This window comes from Gossypium arboreum, chromosome 2, assembly GCF_025698485.1.
Source record: "Gossypium arboreum isolate Shixiya-1 chromosome 2, ASM2569848v2, whole genome shotgun sequence".
In the NCBI taxonomy this organism is placed as follows: Eukaryota; Viridiplantae; Streptophyta; class Magnoliopsida; order Malvales; family Malvaceae; genus Gossypium; species Gossypium arboreum.
This window is the reverse complement of record NC_069071.1, coordinates 64,131,039-64,146,599: the sequence shown is the minus strand read 5'-3', so window position 1 is coordinate 64,146,599 and position 15,561 is coordinate 64,131,039. Positions and strand designations below refer to the sequence as shown.

The 15,561-nt window shown below is 35.6% G+C and overlaps 1 long non-coding RNA gene across 2 annotated transcripts; it reads right to left on the bottom strand.

Annotated features, from left to right (window-relative positions):
• Window positions 1-9,444: 9,444 nt before the first annotated feature.
• On the bottom strand, window positions 9,445-12,359 carry LOC108462668 (uncharacterized). 2 transcript variants are annotated; one of them, XR_001867942.2, is made up of 3 exons: window positions 12,144-12,359; window positions 11,383-11,434; window positions 9,445-9,969 (listed from the first exon to the last, which is right to left on the bottom strand). It is a non-coding gene; the product is annotated as an uncharacterized LOC108462668 (long non-coding RNA). The 2 variants fall into 2 exon arrangements; XR_001867941.2 differs by lacking the exon at window positions 11,383-11,434.
• Window positions 12,360-15,561: the final 3,202 nt, after the last annotated feature.

Sequence of the window (15,561 nt, the reverse complement as noted above, 5' to 3'; positions counted from 1 at the left end):
TCACTTAAAAATGCTAAAAAGAAGATTCAAGAGTCATCAATCCACCATCACATGCATCATTACAAAGCTTCATTTTTAGCATGTAAATGACATCAACACCAAGCAAGAATGATGCATCCATGGCCGAGTGTCATTTCCATCACATAGCAAGATTTAGACCATGGGCTAGGTAGAACTCAAGCTACCAACTAAAACATGCATGCATCTCATGGAACATCATCAAACATACCTTAGCCTAGTTACATGCATGGCGAACCTCTTCAACCCTTCTTCTTCCTTCCTCCTTAAAATTTTCGGCCAAGGATGAACCAAAGGATGAAGCCTTCTTTTTTTTTTTTCTAGTTTCGGCAAAATGGGGTGGGGAAACAACCACACACTTTTTTTTTTCTTTGTTTTCATCATATTCCCTTTCATTATTTTATTACCATGCCCCTTATTTTATTTTTCCTAACATACATCACTAACATAACATGTTTGTGACATGTTTCCACCCATAGCATGGCCGGCCACTATGCTTCAATTTGGCTAATTTGACATGTAAGGACAAGCACTTTCCCACATATATTAATAGGCCATTTTAACACTTGCCTAGCATATTTCTAAATTATCTCACATAAGTCCTTACTAATAAATTTCACATACACTGACCAAATTAAAGTATGGAACTATCACACAAGCATTTACGCACATCATAAACACAGAATATAACCTTTAATTATTTATAAGACTCGGTTTCGTGGTCCCAAAACCACTTTTCGACTAGGGTCAATTTAGGGCTGTCACAACTCTCCCCCACTTAAGAAATTTTCGTACCCGAAAATCTTACCGGTAAATAGGTTTGGGTATCGCTCTTTCATAGAGTTCTCGGTTTCCCAAGTAGCTTCTTCGATTCCATGTTTGAGCCATAACACTTTTACTAACGAAACCCTTTTGTTTCGCAACTCTTTCACTTCACGAGCTAGGATGCGAATCGGTTCTTCTTCATAACTCATATCGGGTTGAATTTCAACCTCTGATGGATTAATTACGTGTGATGGATCAGATCTATAACGTCGAAGCATCGAAACATGAAAGACGTCATGAATCTTTTCAAGTTCAGGGGGCAAAATCAATCTATACACAACTGGACCGACTCGTTCGGATATCTCATATGGCCCGATGAACCTCGGACTCAGTTTGCCCTTACGGCCAAATCTGAGTATCTTTTTCCAAGTTGAGACCTTAAGAAACACTTTGTCTCCCACCTGATACTCAATATTTCTTCGTTTTAAATCCGCATACGACTTCTGATGATTTGATGCTGCCTTCAGACTTTCACAAATTATTCTTACTTTCTGTTCAGCATTTTTAATCAAATCCACTCCGAAAATTTTACTCTCACCGAGCTCGGTCCAAAACAATGGCGTACGGCATTTACGCCCGTACAAAGCCTCGTAAGGTGCCATCTTAATACTTGATTGAAAACTATTGTTGTAAGCGAATTCAATCAAAGGTAAATACTGCTCCCACGAACCATTAAACTCGAGGATGCAACATCTCAACATGTCCTCAAGTATCTGAATTATCCGCTCGGATTGACCATAGGTTTGTGGATGAAAAGCGGTGCTAAAATGCAGCTTGGTACCTAAAGCTTCTTGCAATTTCTTCCAAAATCGCGAGGTGAATCTTGGATCTCTATCCGACACAATAGAAATCGGTACCCCGTGTAATCTCACAATCTAAGAAACATACACTTCAGCTAGTTTATCCAATGAAAAATCCGTACGTACGGGGATAAAGTGAGCCAACTTAGTCAGTCTATCAACAACGACCCAAATCGCATCTTTCTTACTTGCCGACACTGGCAACCTAGATACAAAATCCATCGTGACCCGTTCCCATTTCCATTCAGGTATCATGATCGGCTGAAGCAAACCCGTAGGCACTTGATGTTCCGCCTTCACTTGCTGACATACTAAGCACTTCGAAACAAAATCGGAAATGTCTCGTTTCATACCATGCCACCAAAACTGACGTCTTAGGTCGTTGTACATTTTCGTACTCCCCGGGTGAATTGACATTCGGCTACAATGAGCTTCGTTCAGAATCATCGAAATGAGTTCTGAATTTCTTGGAACACACAAACGACCTTTGAACCTCAAACAATTGTCATCATCGATTTGAAACTCTAATTCCATATTCGGAACACATTCAGTCCGTTTTGCAACCAATTCATCATCGACTTTCTGAGCTTCACGAATTTGATGAATCAACAATGGTTTGGCCTTTAATTCTGCCACTAACACATTGTCGGATAAAACAAACAAGTGTACATTCATCGCTCGTAAAGCAAACAGTGATTTACGACTTAAGGCAACTACAACCACATTAGCCTTTCCCGGGTGATAGTCAATGACAAGTTCATAATCTTTCAACAACTCAAACCAACGCCTTTGTCGCAGATTCAAGTCTCTTTGAGTCATCAAATATTTGAGACTTTTGTGATCCGAAAATACATGGCACTTCTCACCAAATAAGTAATGTCGCCATATTTTCAAGGTGAATACGATGGCAGCTAATTCGAGATCATGGGTCGGATAATTTTTCTCATGTGGCTTTAATTGCCTCGACGCATAGGCCACAACTCGACCTTCTTGCATCAATACGCAACCTAACCCAAGTAGGGAGGCATCACTATAGATGACAAACTCTTTGCCTGATTCAGGCTGCACTAAAATTAGAGCTTCAGTCAAATAAGTTTTCAGTTGATCAAAACTTTTCGACATTTTTCCGTCCATTCGAACTTAACATCTTTTGAAGTAGCCGTCATGGGTGTGGCTATCATCGAGAAACCTTTCACAAACCGTCGGTAGTAACCCATGAGTCCCAAAAGCTCGAACCTCGAATATTTCTCGAGGCTTCCGATTAAGTATGGCTGAAATTTTGCTCGAGTCAACTCGAATACCCGTCGCGGATACCACATGGCCCAAGAAGTTAACCTCTCTAACCGAACTCACACTTCTTGAACTTAGCATATAACCGCTTATCCCGTAAAATTTGCAACACTAATCTCGGTGCTCAAGGCATGTTCGGTTTATTTCTCGAATAGACCAAAATATCATCGATAAACACAACTACAAACCGATCCAAATACGGTCTAAAGATTCGATTCATCAAATCCATAAATACCGCAGGGCATTAGTGAGCCCAAACGGCATCACTAAGAATTAAATAGTGACCGTATCTCGCTCGAAAGCGATTTTGGGTATATCCGAATCTCGAATTATTGAATCGGTAATAACCCGATCTCAAATCTATCTTTGAAAACACTGAGGCTCATTTTAGTTGATCAAACAAATCGTCAATACGTGGCATCGGATATTTATTCTTTATTGTCACCTTATTCAGCTGACGATAGTCGATGCACAACCTCATGGTTCCGTCCTTCTTTTTCACAAACAATACTGGTGCACCCCAAGGTGAGAAACTTGGTCGAGCGAAACCTCTATCCGTCAATTCTTGCAACTGAGCTTTCAACTCTTTTAACTCGGTTGGTGTCGTACGATACGGAGCTATTGAAATCGGCGTAGTCCCAGGTACAAGCTCAATACCAAACTCTACCTCTCGAACAGGTGGTAAACCCGGTAATTCTTCAGGAAAAACATCCGGGTATTCACAAACCACCGGCACCGATTCGGGTTTCTTTTCTAACTCTTTGTCATCAAGTACATACGCAAGGTATGCTTCACACCCTTTTCTTACATATTTCGGAGCCAACATCGATGATATTATAGCTGGCAACCTATTCAAGTCAGTAGACTCGACTCGGATTATCTCGTTATTTACACACCTTAAATCGATGGTTTTTCTTTTGCAATTTACAATTGCATCATGTACGATCAACCAATCCATACCGAGGATAACATCAAATTAGTCAAACAGTAATGACATCAAATCGGTGGAAAACAGGAACCTCGGATTACTAGGGATATTTCTTACACACTTTGTCGACAAGCACGTAACGACCCAAGGGATTTGACACCGAATTACGAACTCGATGAGACTCAATAGGTAAAGTCTTACTGGATGCTAAGGTTTCACATATATATGAATGGGTAGAACCAGGGTCAATCAAAGCAATCACATTAGTATCAAAGAGAGTAAAAGTACCAGTAATAACATCTGGCGAGGAAGCATCCTCGCGTGCGCGTATAGCATAAGCCCTAGCAGGAGCATGAGCCTCGGATCTGGTCGTAGCATCCTTAGATCCTCTCGACCACCACTAGCATTGCTGTATTTCTAGATGGTCTACCTCGGCGATGGTAGCACCGGTTTCCGCTCTGATTTGCATTCTGTTCAGACAACCTCGGGCAATCTTTAATGAAGTGGTCAACTGACCCGCACTTGTAACAGGAGTGGTCATGGAATCTACAACTCCCCGAATGCCATTTACCATAATACTGACACTCCGTTCTATCTCGACGATCATTTCCCACACTGGCGACCGAAGTGACTCGTGCACTCGCAGGGGGTCGATCGCGATCTCGTCTAGAAAAGCCCGAAGTGTCTCTAGACCGGCCTAAGCCATCTCTAAATTTCTTCGATGACTGTGGGAAGGGCTTCCTCGAAGACCTCTTACGAAACTCCCTTGCTCCCGCCTCAGCTTTTCTTTTCTCCATACTGAGCTCCTCGGCTTTGCAAGCTCGCTCGACAAGTGCCACAAATTCTCGGATTTCCAAAATGCCGACATACAACTTTATATCATCATTCAATCCATCCTCGAAACGTTTACACATTACGACTTCGAGGAAATACATTCTCGTCGCATCTGGCTAAGCCTTACAAACTTTCGTTCATAGTCGATGAACCGACATGGAACCTTGTTTAAGTTCAAGAAATTCCTTCCGTTTTGATCCATAAATCTCGATCGATATACTTTTTCCGAAACTCGGTTTGGAAAAACTCCCAAGTTACTTGCTCTCTAGGCACAAGAAGTCAACGTATTCCACCAATAGTAGGCGGAATCACGTAGCAATGAGATGGCACACTTTAGGCACTTATCGGTGTGCAAGATAGCTCATCGAGTACCGAATAGTGTTGTCCAACCAAAATTCAGCTTGCTCAACATCATCACTATCCGTAGCCTTAAATTCATAGCCCCATGTTTTGAATTACATCAACTGGGGCTTATTTGACCTTATTTGGTCGATCTGGGAGGTATGGTAGGTGCGGGGGTTGTGTTTGTCGGGAATGGAGGTTGTGGAACAGCCGTATTAGTTTGAATGTATTGGTTGAACCAATCATTCATCACGCTATAGAAAGCTTGTCTAACTTCATCATTCGGATTACTAGCATTAGGTTGAGAGTCCGCCGGCGTTGTCCCTTGTGCGGGAGCAGGTGCTACACTCTCAAGATCATCAGCTACCGCTCGGTCGGGATCGGGATCCATTACTATAAGTAAACACATTTGCAAACGTCAGAAATCACCACACTATCAAATAATCACATAATGGCATGTATAGCTAGACCCAAACGTATTACGGTAGTCCTAGAATCGACTAAACCGTAGCTCTGTTACCAAAAAAATTGTAACACCCCGTACCCGAGACCGTTGCCGAAGTCGGACACGAGGGGTTTGCAGACTTAAATCACTTGCTTTCACAGTCCATTTTAAAAATTTTCAGGCAGTTGGCTAACTGCGTCACTGTCACCTTAAAAATCATATCTTGAGTTCCAAAACTCGAAAATCAGTTTCGTAATTTTTCCCTGAAACTAGACTCATATGTCCATCTACAGATTTTTTTTCTAGAATTTTTGGTCGGGCCAATTAGTACAGTTTATTAGTTAAAGTCTCCCCTGTTACAGGGTTTGACTACTCTGACCTTCCTGCAATGCGACTTGGATAACTCCTTGTACAGGGATTCAATACTTATGCCGTTTGTTTCTAATGAAAATAGACTCAAAAAGGAATCTATACATATATGGTATGACTTCTAATTGTCTCTGGTTAATTTATAGAGAATTTCAAAAGTCAGATCAGGGGATCCAGAAACCGTTCTGGCCCTGTCTCACGAAAACTTTAACATCTCATAATATACTGCTCATATGAACTTTTCATTACTTTCCTATGAAAATATATTCATCAAGGTTCGATTACGTAATTTATTCACTATTTAATTCCATTCCTACTATTTTTAGTGATTTTTCACATCCACATCACTGCTGCTGCCAGCATCTATTTTTAAGGTAAACTTTACCTATTTCATGATCCTCCATGGATCAACTAGAGTTTGTCATGCATATACCAAAAGTGATCATGAATAACCATTCCCATGGCTAACCGTTACCAACATTTCCATACCTCTCGACGGACAACATACAAAACGATTATAATGCTATGATCAAAGTATATTTAAGCCATTTTCGAATGGCTATCCAAATTTACACAAAACCGAAGGGTTATTGACCAACAACGAAAAGGGTAGTCCTATACATGCCATTTCAAAGAATCATTCCTACTTCACATTCCAACCCCTATATTCATACATAAGGGATCATCTTAGCCAAATACCGGAAGCTCATTACTCGACTGAGCGAATATTATTCGAAGGGAATAAACTATTCCAATACACATACGAAACATACCTCATTGTTGGGATTTTACAAGCGTATTAACTGAAATTTTTACAGCAAGATCGCACATTCCCGAATCACGTACCTTCGGAAATTAACCGGATATAGCTACTCGCTCAAATGCCTTCGGGACATAGCCCGGTTATAGTAACTCGCACAATGCCTTCGGGACTTAACCCGAATTTAGTGACTCGCACCAATGCCTTCGGGCTTAGCCCGGAATTAGTAACTTGCACAAATGCCTTCGGATCTTAGTCCGGATATAGTCACTTAGCATAAAAGCCTTCGGGACTTAGCCCGGATATCATTCGAATAACCAAGCACATATATCAATAAATCATGACACATCCGTATTTCATTTTCATTACCAAAGCTCAAACACAAGACACTTATCACACTTGCAATTTCGGCTCAATAGCCACATACAAAGAGCATGATTTTGATTTGCCTAAAACATGATCTAATCAAATCATAATCTAAGTTCCATTACTCAAAACTTACCTCGGATGTGGTCGAACGATTTGGCGGCTATTCGATAACTTTTCCTTTCCTTATCCAACTGTGGTCCTCTAAGCTCTTAAGCTAATTCAAACAAAATTTAACTTATTAAGGTCTCATTATGCTAGCTTATGGCCGAGTATGACAAGGAGTTTAATAGGTCATATGGCCACCCTTTAGCTCAAATACACAATGGTCATGCGCATTTTAATCACATTAAGCAATTTAACACAATTCATTTGAACATCAAAGAGAACCTCAAGGTACTTAGCCCATATATACATTAGCCATTAGAGCCACATATATATGGAAATCATGAATCAAACTCAACATTTTAGCCCACACTCTCTTTTAGCCGATTATCTAAGCCAAGATAAAAGCATCAATATGCTTGCCTCTAACCGAACACACATACAACACAAATCTATTTCATGTGGCCGAATATGCATTTCTAGGTTGAGGCCGATTATATGCTTAATACTTCCTACAAATATGGTTACTTGTATTGACTACATGCCATTTTGTTTCAAATTCAAAACTCGGCTAATACACACATACACACTAGTAAATCAAACACTAACATTTGCTCTTCACCTTACTACCATTTCTCATCCAAATAACTTGATTAACAACCATATTTCTCCTCTACTTTCTACCATGGCCGAATGCATCACAACACCATACCATTTCAATTTTGGTCATGGTTAAACAAAGAACTTAATGTCTCACTCAAAAATGCTAAAAAGAAGATTCAAGAGTCATCAATCCACCATCACATGCATCATTACAAAGCTTCATTTTTAGCATGTAAATGACATCAACACCAAGCAAGAATGATGCATCCATGGCCGAATGTCATTTCCATCACATAGCAAGATTTAGACCATGGGCTAGGTAGAACTCAAGCTACCAACTAAAACATGCATGCATCTCATGGAACATCATCAAACATACCTTAGCCTAGTTACATGCATGGCCGAACCTCTTCAACCCTTCTTCTTCCTTCCTCCTTAAAATTTTCGGCCAATGATGAACCAAAGGATAAAGCCTTCTTTTTTTTTTTTTCTAGTTTCGGCAAAATGGTGGGGGAAACAACCACACACTTTTTTTTTTCTTTGTTTTCATCATATTCCCTTTCATTATTTTATTACCATGCCCCTTATTTTATTTTTCCTAACATACATCACTAACATAACATGTTTGTGACATGTTTCCACCCATAGCATGGCCGGCCACTATGCTTCAATTTGGCTAATTTGACATGCAAGGACAAGCACTTTCCCACATATATTAATAGGCCATTTTAATACTTGCCTAGCATATTTCTAAATTGTCTCACATAAGTCCCTACTAATAAATTTCACATACACTGACCAAATTAAAGTATGGAACTATCACACAAGCATTTACGCACATCATAAACACAGAATATAACCTTTAATTATTTATAAGACTCGGTTTCGTGGTCCCGAAACCACTTTCCGACTAGAGTCAATTTAAGGCTGTCACAGTGAATATTTCTCACTGAGCTAGACTATGCAAACGTAAGAAAACCAAACTGCATAAATAACTTTTTGTACCTTGTGTGTTTTTTGTTTTACATTTAGTGCTTTAAAAAGTGCCTGCTATCTTAGGCACCACTTTGACTATATAACTTTGATTCAAAGCATTGTAAAAGTTAATTCAATATCTTTGTTTTATATTATTTTTATTTCTTTTACTCACATCATGAATGTCACATAATCTAAGGATTAATATTTAGATTAATATTTTATGCAGTGGAATAAAAAAATTCATAACCAAAATTGTAATGTTGTCTCATGTATTTTAATTATATTAAAAAATTTTAAAAGAAAAACACATAACTAATAGATTTTATTGGATTATGCATATTTTTTACTCTCCAAATTTATAAAAAATCATTTTAATCTTTCATTTAATTAATTTTTTAGCCCTTAAATTTACTCTTTTTGCCAAATTACCCCAAAATAAATTGAAAAGTTAATATTTTTTAACTTTGCTAATGTTGCATACACGGTTGCCATGTGGATGACACATCAATATTTAATTAATTTTTAAAATTAAAAAATAATTTTAAAAATATTAAAATGTTAAAAATTATAAAATTATATAAAATATTTTTTAATATTTTAAAAATTTTAAAAATTAATTAAACACTTACGTGATAATTTAAGTGTATATCATGTTAGTGAAGTTAACAAATGTTAAATTTTTCATCCATTTTAAGATGATTTGAAATTTTAAATGGAGAGTTAGAAGAGGCAAAAATAAATAAATGAATAGCTAAAATAACTTTTGTTAATAAAGTTGGAGTGCTAAAGAAATTATTATACATTTTTTATTCCACTGCTAATTATAAATCCACCAAAAGGAAAATGAAGAGAGTAGAAGGTTATAAGGATTATAGGATATCCAAAGTTTACACATCATGTGGGTTAATAGTAGAGAAAAGTTAATAACGAACAAAAACTTGGCATGAGAAAAATTAAAGGTGACAGGTAGTAAAGGCTGAACGCGTTGCGACACACTTAAAAGGCTGAACGCGTTGCGACATACTTAGAATTTTATCACCTATTAAAAGGAAAGACTAACCACTTGGATAGGTTAAGAAAAAGAGGTTTTATCTGAATTCATTTGGAGCCTTCAATCCATACTTTCCAAGACGTTCTAAAAATGGAATAAACTTAAACATGCTGTCAACTTTTCCTAGATACGTGCCACTGCTCTCCATGTAACGACGCACTTCGGCTAGCTCAGTCATCGCTAACTCCGCACCTGACAAACTGTGTCAATACGCCAGCAGACTATGTATTGCCGGCAAGTTGAGCTGCCAACACACTGTCATGGACCAAGAAATACTAATCAGTAACCAGAAAAAAACATGTAAAACGAATATTAGCTTGCCAATATATATGCATACATATGTCGGTCTAAGAGTATGGATCGTATAAAACTGTGATTCCACGTCATTTCTATTCATTTCTAATAAGAGAATGACAAATCAAATTTTTTCTCCTGATTTTTAATTTTTTCCTAATGAAAAATTCAAATTTAATTAAAAATACTAAAAATTAAGAGGAAAAATCTGATTTTTCGTTCTTCTATTGAAAAAGAATATGAATGACATAAAATCATAATTTCACACTCTCAACCTGCGTTGGTCTTATTTATAATCCTTAAAAGACGAAAAATTAATCTTCGTTTTGAAGGAACAGAAAATTCTATTCGTGGTTAAGCAACCGGCTTGAAAAATGATTAATTATAATACCCAAAGTTGCTTCCAACAACGTGTATATTGATGCAATTCTTATTATCACCATCTACCAAAGTTGCTGGACAAAAACATCTAGTTTGAAATAGTATCGTATTATCACTTAAAAACTAATCTTTAGAAAAAATGCAAAGTTTTGATTTTGATTTCATGGATGAATAATTAAGCATGCAAATAAGATTAAATGACATTTTCTTTAATCAATATCATAGGCTTTATCATATACGCATTGCATGCTTATCGGTTTTATCAATTATTCAATCAAACATAATAATCATCATATATCATAAATATAATTGAAAATTAAAATAGATTCTGATCAGTTAAAAATTTTCATGATTCTATCCTAGAAAAATAAAATAAAGTTATAAAATTTTTCTAAAAACATTTTTTGGGTCTTAAACCTTTTGGTTATCAATGCAAATAATCCTATTTTTGGTGATATTTTTTATATGCTATTTATTTAAAAATACTTAAGTGTCTAATGTTATTTATAACGGTAAATCTTAATTTTCATTAGTATAAAATAATAACACTAATTAAACAGTAATTAAAATAATATATTTTATTGCAAATTTAAATTAAAAGCAAATATAGATCCTTCCATTGAGTAGTATGCTTTCTTAGCACGTTTTGTTTGCCACCGCTGGCAAGTTCTTATTTTTAGGTTTATGTTTGTTTTATGGTTCTCTTGAAGGATTTTGACGGCACTGTTTGGATCAGGGATTTTGGTTTTATTATCTTCGCCATTGGCCAATTTAATGATAGATCTAGTTCTATGCAGAGTGTTTATAAATTATTACATGAAGGTAATATTGAACCTAATTATTTAAAGACCAAGATGAAAATTTTTTACAAAAAAACTATGGATCAGTAATATTCCAGCCAAAATTAAGATTTACATTTGGAAAATTTCCTGGAATTTCATTCCTAATCTAGCTATTTTATCCACAAAAAGAATGGCGATGGAGACTGCGTACCTAAGATGTGTAGGGGCTACTGAAAATGTTGATCACCTTTTGCGAGGCTGTCCTATTACACGAGAAGTCTAGGTAAGTTTAAATCTTGATTAGGTATTAACAGGAATAAATATGAATTGCTAGGAATGGCTTAGCTGGGTGTTTAAAAGCTATACTGGGTCGCAATGTTGTTTATTCTACTGCTCCTTGTGGGAGATCTGGACTAACAGAAATAAGTGGTTATTTGAGGGGAAGAGAAATAGGGGTTGTGATATTACTGCATGGGTCTTAAGGTATGCTAAAAAAATAGACGAGTGTGAGACTAGTAAATTGACCAAGGAAACCGTGACTATGGAATGGTGCCCTCGAATAGGTCCGATATTAAATTGAATTTTGACACGGCCTTTGACTAGGCACAGGCTAAATCGGCTTCAGGGTTAGTTGCAAGAAATGCTTCTAGAGAGATTCTCGCCTCTAAAACTGTGGTACACAGGGCTATTGCTTCTCCTTTCGCAACAGAGGCACATGCGTGTCTCCAAATAGTTTTATTGGGGAAATAAAAGGGATTTACATTAGTTATAATCGAAAGGGATTCAGCTTCAGTTATAAAGAGAAGTAAGTCAGATCTGGTAGATAGATCGATGATAAGGGCTTTAATAAGGAACTTACAATGTTAAAAACTATTCTTCCATCAGATATTATTTAAACACATTCCTAGATCAGCAAATATAATGGCTCACGAACTAGCCAGAGAAGCGATGAGAAATGGGTCACGGACTTACCTTCTCGGAGGACTGCCTGAGCAAGATGCAACAGAAGATGGATCGTGCAGAAGGAGAGAACCAGATTGAAGATTGACTGATGAAGGCGTTTGGGTTTTGGGAAGAGATAAATGAAGTAAATGATGGTCTACTGGTTTTTGGAAACTACTTCTTGGGGACTGGAACCGTCAATAATAACAATGATGACATTTATTGGGTGCCAGCTGTGAATCAGACTGTGGTGTTTTCTTTATTTTGTTTTGTTTTACTTCTGTTTTTGTTTTTTTTGGTAGGCTTAGTTCAAAGCCCGAATGTTTAGTCTTGTTCTATGGGCTTCATTGTTTGTGGATCTATTTGGTAGGCTTCTTTGGTGTTCTTTTATCATTTAATTACAAGTCTAATAATTTCAAAAAAAATTAAACAATGATTCATTTAAAATAATATTTATTATCAATAATTAATCAATATACTTAATTTTGTAGTTCAAACCAAAAATCTATGCAAAAAAATATATTATTCATATGATTTTATCTATTATTAATAATTAATTGATATGTTTTAGTACATTGAATTCAATTTCAATTCAACTAAATATTCAAATTAATAAAAATCTATTATTTTAAAAATTAAACTTACTTTTTAATGTTAGCTTAGTAATATAAAGAAAACAATACTAGTTCTATTGTCACATGCCGTGCATGTGGTTTAACAATTTAATATTTAACTAAATTTTAAATCTTTTATTTTTAATTGCAATAATTATCATAAAATAATATTTCTTATTTGAATTATGGAATATTTTTAAGGTATATTAGCCTATCAAATCAAATATTATAACAGAAAATTTTCAAATCATAATTGAAGCATTTTAACTTATTTAACATACAATATAGTTTTATTTTATGTAATCAATGCAAAGTAACATTATTCAAAACAATAACTAATTAACTATAATGTAAATTAAGTGATAATTAATACATTTAGAATTCTATTCAAGTAATAAATCTATTTTACATTAACAAAATTAACACAACTTCTTTTCATGTCAAAATTTTTAATTAATAACTATAATTTAAATTATAATTATACTTATCACAATTTTTTCCCAATATTTTATGCTTAGAGTTTCATTCAAGTAACAACTCTATTTTAAAATTAGCTCAACAAAAAGACTAACAATCGGGATGAAGTTTGTTGTATAGCATGTTTTCTTTTTTTCATATTAAGGTTTTGGGCAGCTGGGGCTCTTTGCAATTTGAATCTATTTTAGGCTTTCAAGGGATATGGAAGAGGAATTGGAAAATTTTAACATCTCAATTGATGAAGAGGAGATTTTACAAGGCCAATTGTAACACCCCTAAGCCATCTCTGTTGTCGGATTAGGGTTACAGAGTACTATCATACAATGGAAAATATTTGAACATTATATCATTCACTAACTTAATCACATCATAAATCATTCATAGTACATGCATACTGTCCCTAAATCGAGCCCTCGAGGCCCTAAAAATAGTTTAGAAGCAATTCGAGACTAATTTTAAAAAAATAAAAAAATTTGGGAAAAAGTAGCAAAATTTGAAAACAGGGGTCACACGGCTGTGTGGAATTACCCTAGTCTGTAACTTTCGAACAAGGGACACATGGCTGTGTCCCAACCCGTGTCCTTACCCATGTAACTCACTGAGTAAGGTCACACGGCCGTGTCACATGTGACATGGCCGTGTGAACCTAAAATTTACCTAAAATCAAACCATTTCCTACCTAATTCAAGTACACATTCAAAGGTTTCAAACACCATTCAAACATGCATAAACATGACATTTCAAAACATCCTAAATCACCTAACTAATATGCCATTCAAAGGCACCACAAATATACCAAAACATTACATACCAAAACTAGTCAATAATTCCTTATTTCAAACATTATATCTTAGTTCAATTACCTACAAAAACATATCACAATGGACCATTACATGAAACCACAAAAAAAAAAAAAGACCATTTCCAATTCATCATTTACATACTAAAGAGCCATATATACAAGTACTTAAGGATGGTCAAAATGACCTAACTTTAAACAAGCATTAAAAGTTCATCAAGTTCAAACTTAAAACTTCACAAGTATGATCATATCAATTCACCGTTTACACATTCACAAAATACCTTAATACTAAAGACTCCTCCTATTACATGCCACTTTAAAGCAACTTCAAACAAGTAAAAAATGACTACCAAGGTATAAATGATAGTGTGTGAGCTTCTAAGCCAATCCAATCGATGCAACGATTCCAAAAGTCCTACAAAATCAAATTAAGTGAATAAGCCTACTCATTTACTTTAATTTTCCAAATTTTCAAGGGACGTTACATTCATTACACCAGCAATAAGTCTAAATAACACCAGCACTAAGCCTGCTAAGTACTAAGCCAGAATAACACTAGCACTAAGCTTACTAGGCACAAAGCCTGAATAACACCGACACTAAGCGTACTAGGCACTACGCCTGAATAACACTGGCATTAAGCCTACTAGGCACTAAGCCTACTAGGCACAAAGCCTGAGTAACATAGGTACTAAGCCTGCTAGGCACTAAGCCTGAATAACACTGACACTAAGCCTGCTAGGCACAAAGCCTGCTAGGCACAAAGCCTGAATAATAGTACTATTCAACATTTAAGTATCCATACATAACAAAATTTAAATATTAAATCACTAAAAAGAATTGAATTCAACTATACATAACATAAAACAAACTTACAGAACTGGTTTGCAATAATCACAAAAGCACAGGAACTACTCCACAATCTTTTCTTTTCCACGACTGTCAACACGCTTGTGATCTAAAACAATAGTTTCATTTAATTAACAAAATCAACAACCAAAATTAATCATTCTATACAATATAGTCTTTTATTAACATTTTACAAAATTACCCTCAACTTTTCACCTTTATTCAATTTAATCCCTAAACCCCAAACATGTAATTTACCCATTTATTTTACACAAAAATCTAGCCGATTCTTCCTTGGCCTCATACCGGACCCTACTTACATTTATTTCCTTTCAAGTACAAACAATTTCATCATTTTATCAATCTAGTCATTAAACCTTAAAATCATCAAAAACTACTTTACAAAATAGTCTAATCTATCAACAAAGATTAGAAATCTTTCAAAAGTTTCAAGAAAAGCACTCAACTCAACAATGGCACAATCACGTAGTTTGACATTTTCACAAATTAATCCTCAGGCATACTAGATTAAGCTAATACGAGTCCAAAAACATAAAAATTACTAAAAACATGCATCAATACACTTACCAAATCAAAGCTTCAATCAAAAGCATGAAGACTCTATTTTCTTTCTTCTATTGCCGTGGAGAAGACAATGAAAAAGAATGGCATTTTTAATTTTATTTCCTTTGGTTTCATATATTTA